The 10,000-nt window shown below is 36.4% G+C and overlaps 1 pseudogene; it reads left to right on the top strand.

Annotated features, from left to right (window-relative positions):
* Positions 1-3,307, top strand: part of LOC119582059 — a 21,032-nt pseudogene extending 17,725 nt beyond the window's left edge.
* The last annotated feature ends 6,693 nt before the right edge of the window (positions 3,308-10,000 follow it).

Below are 10,000 nucleotides of genomic sequence, written 5' to 3'. Positions count from 1 at the left end.
CCTAAACATCCAAGATTGCAGATATTGTTCTCTTCAGTGAATCTGCAAATGAAATGCAGCAACTAATAAACGATATGAATAGAGAATGTACAGTGTAGCAATCAGTGTAGCAGACGGGGCCGGTGACCTCACCTTGCTCCCCCCATGCTTCCTCCAGCTGCTTCTTATAGCTTCCTCCAGCTGGAACGGTCACTACTTATACCGAGGATGACCTAAACCTCAGAGAGTTCGTGTCAAGCACCCGACGTGGTAAGGGCCAGCTTCGCCCTCTCCCTCCGGGCAAGCTGACAGTGACCCAGCATACAGCCATACCGATAATAGACATGTCTAGTGTGTTCCTATGTGTGTGTCACTCTTAGAAATAAAGTCTTGCCGTTAACAAGTATCAATACCCCTGCAAGCCAGATGGGAAAAAAAAAAAACGGCTTATTGTTTAACGGCTCGTGGTGCTGTAGTTTCCGCCCCACTTGTCATATTTTTCTCTCCACCTATCTTGGCCCTTGTGTGCATGGTATGGTTGCTTTTAGCCTGGTTATCGATACCCACACCCCAGGCGAGCGGTCGATGGCGAGGAACCCCACTGATAGCTAGAGACTCAGGAATAACCATGTCGGGGACCGTCTATAGAATATGGCGCTAGGACGAGGACGTCGCATATACGGCGCCGTGTGAGTAGGACAGCCTTGAGGTGGCGCAGTCTGTCAGCGCCTCGAGGGCGAGGCGAGGGTAGGTGGCAGAGCGGTGTGACATCTATTAATAGTGAAATCTGCCTGAGCCGGGGTGACATCCATTAATCAAGAAGGCCGGCTAGGCAGCTGTTGACCTCCTGGGTCATGACCTCACCTTCAGCGATAACGAGAAACGCCTGGAGGGGGTAGCCGAGGGTAACAGCTGTGTCCCCACGCCCTAGGCTGGAAGTGACCCAGAAATACCCGAAGGAGTCAGTCCGAGTCCGTTCCTTGAACCGCGAACATCTTCCCCTAACCCGTAGGAGCTGACACCGCCTCCGCCACGTCTACTGCGTCAAGATCCATTTTAATCTACGTGTCTGTTCCCTCAATAAGCTGAGACACAAATACTTTTCCTCTGGACCTGCCAGATAATATAGTGGTATTCTAATATAATTCAAATTAGAGACCATTATAGAGAAAGTCTGAAAATCTTTAACCAATGCATCCTACAGTTACGACCTAGGATTAGGACATGGCTACAACCAAATTACTGAGAGGATACTGTAAGTGCCGACAAGGGAAGGAGAGTTTGATGCTGGATTAACCTAAGACGATCGGATGAGGGCGACACGGATTCAGAGAACAGTACCAAAGGGGAAGGATATTTGGGAGCATCAAAAGAGAAAAAAAAGAAAGGTAAAGGGAAAAAAAAAAAAAAAAGGCAATGGGCAGGTTACATACATCACAGACAGGACAACTGATGGACAAGTAAGTAATAGACTGGGTTATAGGTAATATAAAGAGGCCGAGAGCCAGACCAGTGACAAGATGGCGTGACAAAATAACGAAATTTGGGGCCAAGACTGATAACAAAAAACACAAGACAGACAATGTTGGAAAAGATTGGGAGAGGCCTACATCCTGCAGTGGACTGACTCAGGCTGTTTTGCTGCTGCTGCTGCTGCTGCTGCACAATTTATACAATTTATAATATATATATATATATATATATATATATATATATATATATATATATATAATATATATATATATATATATAATATATATATATAATTATATATATATATATATATATAATATAATATGTATCATATATTATATATATATATAATATATATATAAATATATAGAGAACTTATATATTATATATATAAATATATATACAAATTATATATATATATATATATATATATATATATATATATATATATATATATCACGTGCCACAACACACACACACACACACACACACACACACACACACACACACACACACACACACACACACTCACACTCACACTCACACTCACACTCACACTCACATCACCTCACACTCACCACTCTCACCTACTCACTCTCACCTCATCTACACTCACATCTCACTCTCACCATCACACCACTCACACTCACTCTCACACCACTCCACTCCACACTCACACTCTCACACTCCACTCACTCTCACACTCACACATCACACTCACTATCACACTCATACATTATATATAAAAGGAGAGGAAGAAGATTGATATATATAAATACTAATATATATATAATTAAGGTAGGTTAGGTATAGGTATAGATATAGACACATGAATAAATAAATAAATACATGAATATAAATATATAAATATATAAATATAAATGCATAAAATATAACTATATACATATATAAATATAATTCTAGATCAAAATAAAAATATATATACAAATGGATATAAACATGATAAATTTATATATAATTATTACATTTAACATGATAAATTCACAGTAAAGCTATGAAATGATCACACTTGTCACATGCCTCTAAGTCAAGGTAACCTTGTCTAATCTCATGGCAATGTCAGACACAGGTGCGTGGCAGCTAATGGATGTAAAAGGCAATATCATTGACCAGGTGGACTCAACTGCCATTGGAGTGATGCAGGTCTTATACCCTTTGCTGAATCATCTGTCAGAACTGACCACGGTTGTGTGGGCACTCCCCGATTCTTTCAAGGAATTTATGCTTCATGATTTTGGTCAGTCTTTTTCACTGTTATATTTGGCTGTTGAATTTATATGCTGTGCATGCTTTAAAATGTTCCTACATGGCTATAAACTAAAGTTCAGAAAACTGAAATTTCATTTTGACCATACATATACACAAGATAACAAGATAGCCGATTCCTATTTCAATATTACAGGTTCTACTGTAAATACACCCAACAGACCAATGCCATACTAGAATGGGTTCTCAATGGACAAGCCCAACTCCTGCCTCCAAGAGTGCTTGTGTGGGATTCCTTCCTGCCTGTTTCCACGCTGCTTTGTCCGACTGCATCATGTTTCTTAGCAAAAATCTGGATATAAAGAAATTCCCAGCATACTCCATATTCAACCAGAAATAACATGGCATTGTACAGAACGAATGCATGTTGGATTTGAAGCTCTCTTTGTGGCAGCTCAATGATGATTAATCACATATGCAATCCTTTTATGGACGAAAAAGGTTATTGCTGCTCTTCATAGCAATACCACTGTCCTGTATGAGAAGCTGGTTTAATATAAAAAATATAATAATTGATAATTATATATAACTGCTTAGATAACCCTCAGATTTTGAATTAAGGAATAAAATTCACATAATAATTACTGACATGCCAATTACTATTGTTTGGAAAAGCACAACATTCATGAAAATTAACAACAAATATCCATAGCAGTCTTGTACATTTTCTATAAAACAATGCTTTGATCTACCAAACAATTTAAGGTGAACATTCTAACCGTCATTGTGTTTTTTGTAGGGCATTTTCTTTCAAATATGTACCTTGAAGGGTTTTCCATATGTGATAATGTAAACTGACGTCATTACTAATGCATATGCATATAAGGATGGCTTATAAAAGAAGTTTTAAGGAGACCACATATACTTTATTTATATACCATATGTACATAAAACACGTTAATATCCCCATACCAGTGTTTTTTCAAGGTTTCAGAACAAAACTATGGAAATTAATACAATAACAAATAATATAACAATGAAGCTACTACTCTGTTATATATTTTGGGACTCTTACCTTTCATGTTCCAATACAACAGTCTCAAAAGAATTTTTTCATGCACTCCAATTTACTAAAACATCAGCACACACATATTCACTTTTATCATATCTGATCAAAGTATAATGGCTGGTATTTTTCAGCAAAAGGTCCACTGATGCCATGTTTATATATTTCACAGCATCGTGGTGTAATAAAGAAATCTGCATTGATAATTCAGCATTCTATGCATTTACAATATCAATATATTCAAAATACTATATATGACCAACACAAAATTTCTCATGTAACATCAAATTAAATATAATTATGAAAATCCATACCTCCAATATAAGAGTTCAAAAAGGGATAAAAAGATATATAATTCCAATGCAACTTTATCTATGTCTATTCCAATAGTCTAACCAAACAAAGTAAAAGCACCCATGAGGGGGTACTACTATCAGCCACTGGAACTGTAAGAACTTGGGAATACAACCTACAGCAGTGCAATATTGGTTTACATACGGTACATCTCATTTATCAAAAAGGATATCTTAAATCTGAAAAATATAAATAAAATATATTCTAAAACAAGTGTAATACTTCGCAAAAAAATTTCTGCCATAATATTTTCCTAAAAAAGAAGAAAGAAAGAAAGAAGAAAAAAAAAAAAAAGGGTGTAAAAGGTATGATTTGGATGTTTTCTTTTGTGTGACTTTTGTTTCATTGTTATTTTATTTTATTTTATTTTTTACCTAGAATTCTAATAGTTAAATCTAACTGCAATATGAAAATCTGAACTACAAGAATTTTCAAGATCTGGCCTAGACTCCAGGTGCACTGCATACTTCATAAAAAAGTAGTTAAGATGTAAATTAACATGGATACTCTCTCTCCTATTTCTTCCAGTCATAACTTGAAAGGATCTTAATGGAGAGGCATTTCAGCTGCAGTTTAAGCATATAATGGCCCAGCCTTCTTTGTGACAGATAAGGAAGTATCAATGGAAAACAATTCTTGGCACTATAGTTGCCAGACCAATATTTTCAGCAAACAATCCCTAATCACAAAATTACATCAACTGTACTCTGTTAGCACCAAGCCATCAGGTAACCAAGGATCTGAAAAACCTGTAACTATATAAAGCTATCCTATACCTTACAAATAAAATATTCAACCTTAGCACAGATCAAAAGTATATTTGCCTCCTACATGACTGAAAGCTAAGATTGTCTGTAAGATGTATATTCAATGAAAAAAATAAATATATTTATCAAATTCATAACTCCTTGGTATTATATATTAATTGCACAATTAACCTATTCTGTTCAACCATTCAATCCAAATATCATACACAAGTATAAAGGCTAAAACCTCTAGCATCTAAATAAGGAAACAGATAATAAACCCTTTACATAACAATCTGCAAAGCTCTTTGTCCTGATTTTTATTTCAATATATTTAAATGCTCATTTTCACCATCTACAAAATAATGACAATAACCCACCATTCTTAAAACGTAATACAATTTTTTTATTATCTTAGTTATCAGTACTATTTATCATGAAACTTAAAAACAGGCACACAGCTTCATATAAAATGTCATACCTCTGCCTCATTAATATTCTTCCATAACAATTTCTTCACAACTAGCAAAATTTCATATGTATAGTACCATGAAGTTTCATTTTATTTATTTATTTTTTACTTACAAATTTAGTATCTAATAAATATAATTAAAGCTTCTGCAAGCTTTGAAAAATAATATAAAAGTCTATAGATCACAGAAAAGAAAACTGAATTTCTCAATCACAAAGCTGACCTACTGTAGACTTCTCTCATCGTTTTACTGGGTATGCTCGTCTCCCAGGGCCAGGCCTCCTTGCTGGATGCGAAGAGTTTGATGTTGCAGGTGTAAATTGGGCAGGGTTAAAGAACTGAGGTTGCATGCTAGGTGGGGCCATCATAGGTACAGTTCCAGTACTATCAGCTCCATCACTCAACATCCCTGTTAGAAGAAAACAGAGTGGGAAATCTCATTACTTTAATGACTCTCATACACATATTGGTAAATGTATTTTTTAAAGCTTACGCCAGTCAGTTTGTGAGGGGTAAAATGAGACATGTTGACAAAATTTGTGGTCATGATGATATGACAACAAACCAAACAGAAAAAACATCTACACTACAAAAATAAGAATCACACCAAAACTACAACACACTGCCTCACCACTAACCAACAAAAATTGAAAGCTAAATCAGTACCAGCAATATATACATTTTCTGAGACAAGGCAACTTCATGACATACTTTTTTATTATATGTGTATAATATAATATATATATCAAAAATCATATATTATATATTACTATATATATTTTATATTATTATTTTATCTATAAATATATTATATAAAAATATATTATTATATATATATATATCAATAAAATAAATAATAATATAAAATTTTTAAAAAACCAATATTTAAAATAAAAATATTAAAATATTTATTTTTTATATATATTTTAATATATATATTAATATAAAAATTTATTTATATATTATATATATTTTATTTTTTATAATATTATTATAATTAATAAAATTTTTATAAAATATATTTATTATTTTAATTTATATATATAATATTATATTATTTTATATATATTATATAAAATTTATATAATATTAAAAATATAATATTATATATATTTTTCAAATATATATATATATATATATATATATAATATATTTTTATTTATATATTTATATTTATATGTATATATTGTATAATATTAGGTATTTATTTTAATATATATTAATTATTTTAAAATTTTAAAATATATATATATATATATATTTATATATATAATACACACATATTTAAAAATATATGTAACACACACCACACTATATATTAATTATATAATATATATATATGTGGTGTGTGTGTGGTGTGTGTGGGGTGTTGTGTGGTTGTGTGTGTGGTGTGGTGTGTGTGTGCACGCGTGTGGGGGGGTTTTATGTATGATGTATGTGTATGTGTGTGTGTGTTTTTTTTTGGGGGTTGTGTTTGTGTGGGTGCTTTTGTGTGCGTTTTGGGGGTAGTGTGATGTATTTTGTATGATGTAGTATGTGTATGTGTGTTGTGTGTTGTGTTGTATTTGGTGTGTGTGTGCTGTGCGTGTTGTGGGGTTTATCACTTGTGTCAAAACACTTTTTAAATTTTTTTTCATATTCAAGTCAGAATGCTTTAAATTGAAGCAGAACTTGTAGTAGCCTGATGTTTAATTGGGCCCATTTCAATATATAATGATGTTAACACGTGTAAAAGAGAATGGGGTTTTACTGAAAAAAAAAAATAAATAAATAAAAAAAATAGATAAAATAAAATAAATGAATAAACAAAATAAATAATAATAAATAACTAATTAAGTCAATAATTTTTCCAAATCTTATTTTTATAAAATTAAAAAGTGAAAATTTAAACAAACCTTACGTGTCATATTTTAAGACGTCTGTTGGCAGAATTTAAAAAGACAATTGGGGCATTGACATAAGGGACTGATTCATAAACAAAATTGGGGGTTTCTTAAATCACATAGGCTGAAGAAGCACTATGTTTTTTTGCATGACATCTTCCCCACCGGGAGCCGAATGATTATGAGTTAAAAATTTAATCTTTTTAAAACAAAACAATATGATCATACATTCACTTGGTTCTCTCTCTCTTATTCACTCACTTATTCCCCTCCGCTCTCTTAGTCATATCTCTCTCTCTCTCTCCCCATCTTTTTCTGCCTGTCCCTCAATCCCCACTTTACCTCTCTCTCACTCACTATCTTCTCATCTCACTCATATCCTTCTCTCTTTCACTACCATCCTCTCCTCACGCCGCTATATCTCACTCATCTCACTCACTATCCTTCTCTCTTTCACTACCATCCTCTCACTCACTCGCTATCATTCTCTCTCTCTCACTCACTCGCTATCATTCTCTCTCTCTCACTCACTCACTATCATTCTCTCTCTCTCACTCACTATCATTCTCTCTCTCTCACTCACTCACTCACTATCATTCTCTCTCTCACTCACTCACATCATTTCTCTCACTCTCACTATCATTCTCTCTCACTCACTCACTCACTATCATTCTCTCACTCACTATCATTCTCTCTCTCCTCACTCACTATCATTTTCTCTCTCACTCATTCACTATCATTTTCTCTCCCTCATTCACTATCATTTTCTCTCTCACTCATTCCTTCATTTCTCTCTCACTCATTCACTATCATTCTCTCTCTCACTCATTCACTATCATTCTCTCTCTCTTCGCTCACTCACTATCTTTCCCTCTCTCTCTCTCTCGCTCACTCACTATCATTCTCTCCCCGCTCACTATCATTCTCTCTCACTCACTATCATTCTCTCTCTCTCACTATCATTCTCTCTCACTCACTATCATTCTATCTCACTCACTATCATTCTATCTCACTCATTCACAGAGAAATCAAGCCTTCCACTCACAAAACATCACTGCCTACAAATCACTCCGAAACACAGTCATCAGGGAAATAAAAACAGCCAAGTAAATCTTCTACCACAATAAACTAAAAAAACCTGCAGCCCCGCCAATGGGACGGAAAAATTTGGGAGGTGTACGGCCCTTTCAAATTTGGCCGTGCACCAGCAACCTTTAATCCCAGTGGGAAACAGCAAGGCTCCAATAACCATTTTGCCTCAATTGGCAGCAGCTACCCCACTGGACACCACCTCCTCCCCACCTACCCGCAGCCCGCTCACTTGCTCCCATAATCAGTTAGTCCCAGGTGCTTCAGAAGCCCGGGAAAAATCCGTGTCAAGAAAAGCCACCACTCCCCCTTTACCTGCCAATGCACCTCATCAAGGAGTTCACAATGGAACTTGCCTCCTCTTACTCCATAATAAAAGCCTCATTGTAACAGTCAAGTGCCCATCACAATGGAAGACTGCATTTGTCATCACCATCAGGAAAAACCCCCAAACCCCACCTCATTCGGCACACGCCCATCACCATAACTCTGTTGCCCAGCCTGCTGTGTGAAAGCTTTGTCGCCGACTGGGCTTACCAGGACCTCGCGCCCCGCGTTGACACTTGACAGTTCAGCAACATGCGCTCCTCCACCACACACTGCCTCGTCAGCTTCCTCGACTTCGTCCAAGCCCAACTCGACAAGAGCAAATCCTCCGTCACCAGCATCTTCATAGATTTCAAGAAAGCTTTCGATCTGGTGGACCACACTACCGTCATCTCAAAAAGCAGCAGCTTCCACGTGCATCAGGGAGTGCCTCATCCCCTGGCTGGCACACTTTCTCTCCAACAAGCAACAGGCTGTGCGCATGAAGGGTCAAGTTTCCAGCCTTCTGCCACTCACGTGCAGAGTCCCCCAAGACACTAGAATGGGCCCTCTATGCTTCCTAGTGATGATTAACGACGCTCTCCTTGATACCGAGCATCTTTGGAAATACTTGGATGACTCGACCATCACCGCCACCACTGACAGTTCCTGCCCTGACCACTCCGCCATCCAGCACACCCTCGACAACCTCCTCTCCTGGACCACAGCAAATCACGTCACCATCAATTGCCAGAAGTTGGACGTGATGCAGTTTGACTTCTCCACCAACCCCGTCCCCTCACCCATCCTTACGCTAGACAAACACCCGCTCGACGTAGTCCGTTCCTCCAAGCTACTCGGCGTCACCATCAACGATAAGCTCTCCTCGACGCAGCACGTCAGAGACATTGTGATGGCTACCTCATACAGGCTTCACATGCTGCATCGCCTCAATTCCCTTGTCGTTCCACTCCCGGAGCTTCAGAATATCTAGTCCGACTCATCAACGGACACTAGTCCATAATTACTAGTCCAGATCCAAGCACACCTGATTTTGTACTTGGCTTTTGTTAATCTGTTTATTTTGTTGTTATAGATTGTCAATTTACTTTGTTGTGTGTTGTTTATATGTTTATGTATATATAGTTTGTCTCTTTATCTGTATTTCTATGTATATTTTCAGCCTCTGGCTGCATGAAAATCAATAAACCAATTATTATTGTTATTAATATCATTCTCTCTCTCTCACTCACTATCATTCTCTCTCTCAACTCACTATCATTCTCTCTCTCACTCACTCACTATCATTCTCTCTCTCTCACTCACTCACTATCATTCTCTCTCTCACTCACTCACTATCATTCTCTCTCTCTCATCACCACTCCACTATCATTTCTCTCATCCA

Source organism: Penaeus monodon, chromosome 2, assembly GCF_015228065.2.
Source record: "Penaeus monodon isolate SGIC_2016 chromosome 2, NSTDA_Pmon_1, whole genome shotgun sequence".
Lineage (NCBI taxonomy): Eukaryota > Metazoa > Arthropoda > Malacostraca > Decapoda > Penaeidae > Penaeus > Penaeus monodon.
This window is presented reverse-complemented; position numbering and strand designations above follow the sequence as displayed.